This window comes from Lutra lutra, chromosome X (genome assembly GCF_902655055.1).
Source record: "Lutra lutra chromosome X, mLutLut1.2, whole genome shotgun sequence".
NCBI lineage: Eukaryota > Metazoa > Chordata > Mammalia > Carnivora > Mustelidae > Lutra > Lutra lutra.
In genome coordinates, this window is record NC_062296.1 from 58,993,839 (window position 1) to 58,995,777 (window position 1,939).

General features: G+C 52.8%; 1 pseudogene; it reads left to right on the top strand.

Annotated features, from left to right (window-relative positions):
- Positions 1-216: 216 nt before the first annotated feature.
- Positions 217-1,729, top strand: LOC125091876 (splicing factor 1-like; annotated as a pseudogene).
- The last annotated feature ends 210 nt before the right edge of the window (positions 1,730-1,939 follow it).

Genomic DNA, 1,939 nt, shown 5'->3' on the forward strand with positions numbered 1-1,939 from the left:
ATGTCTGGCCCAGTCGCTGGTGGGGTGAGGGGGTGGTGAGACGACGGGCTCCACATGCTCCATAGCAACGTAATCAGATCCCCTCCCCCTGGAAGTTTCACGAAGAAGCTACCACCGCCTGGTCTGGGGGTCACCATGGTGACCAGAGTGCATGCCATGATGCTGCTCAACTTCCCAAGTATGAAGTGGAAGAGGAGCCCCTGGAACCAAGATCCAATGAAACAGAAGATGGTGAATCCAGGATTGCCTACAGTTATCCGCCCCTGGACTTTTTTGGGAACAATCTGCAACTGCTGGGCACAGGAGACACGGGCATTCCCCTAACCCCCAGGACAGGTCCCCTTTCCCTAAGCCCATCTACAATAGCAAGGGGAAGAGGCTTACTTAACACCCGCAAGCTGCACACCACCCAAATGCCTAAAGACGAGTGGCACAACCTCATCACAGAGATGGTTGCCCTCAACCCTGATTTTAAGCCTCCTGCAGATTACAAACCTCCAACAACAGATTACAAACCTCCATGTGTGAGTGATAAAATAATGATTGTACAAGATGCATATCCAGAAATCAACTTCATGGGGCTGCTGATTGGGCCCAGAGGGGACACCTTGAAGAACATAGAGAAGGAGTATAATACCAAGGTTCTGGTCTGGGGAAAAGGGTCTGTCAAAGAAGGGAAAGCTGGGCACCAAGATGACCTGATGTTGTGTGCAGAAGGTGAGCCATTTCTTGCCCTAGTTACCACCAGCTCCATAGAGAATGTGAAGAATGCCGTGGAACAGATAAGAAACATCCTGAAACAGGGTATTGAGACCCCTGAGGTCTATGGAAGATGCAGCTTCAGTAGTTGGCTTGCTTGAATAGGACCCTTCAGGAAGACCAGAGCAGGATCATAAGAACCTGGCAGAGCTCAGAGACCCACAGCACTACCAATACCATAGTGTGGATCAAGTGTGGCCGCACTGCTTCTGATCGCATATTCCAAAGGCCTGCTGACTCCCAACCAGTTCAGAAGAAAGCATGGATGGTTCAATCTCATGGCTGAACCAGGTGAAGCACCTGTGGTCTCCGCCTCTGGGCCTACCACCACGCCCCTGGTCAGTGCTCCTGGGCCTGCTGCTCCTACCAACAACCCACCTCCCCTGTCTGCCATGTCTACCACCCAGAGCTGCCCACCCTGAATGATGAATTCTGGTGCTTCAGAGAGTTGGTCCTACCATGGCATGCACAGAGGTGGTCCTGGAGGTGGTCCCCAGTCTCCCACACCTATTGCCCAGCTTGACAAGTGGGCATGCTGGACATCCCATGCAACATAACCTTAATGGACCCCCACTCCCTTGGACACAACTACCACCACCACAGATGAACCAGGGCCCCCTCCCACCTGGGCACCATGGCCCTCCTCCAATGGATTGGTACCTGGGAAGTACACCTGTGGGCTCTGGGGTCTATTGCTCTCATCAAGGAAAACTTATGATGCCACCACTTCCTACAGGCATGATGCCACCACTGCCTCCCAGTGGGCAGCCCCCACCCCCTCCCTCTGGTCCTCTTCTCCCATGGCAGCAGCAGCAGCAGCCTCCACCACACCCCTTCTGCTCCGCTGCAGTATGTCTTCCAGTACCCCCTTGCCATGGAGGCAAAGATCCCTCCCCGTGGTGGCAATGGCCTGAACCATCAGAGTGAGGACTTTCCGAGCCCAATGTGACCTTTTCAGCTAGGCAGCCTCAGCAGCACCCCTGGTGGACAGGCTGGTTTGGCAAAGCAGCCTGAGTTTGTGGACAGAATCAGAACATGGGGGCTCCATCATTATCATGAAATTTATATTAGTTTTTTGCTTTTTCTCTTGTTATCTCCTTATCTCTTCCTTCCTTCAGACTCCATCCAAGGAGACGGTCTTCCCTAATCTTCTGCTGCAATTAGATTCCTTCCTTTTTGT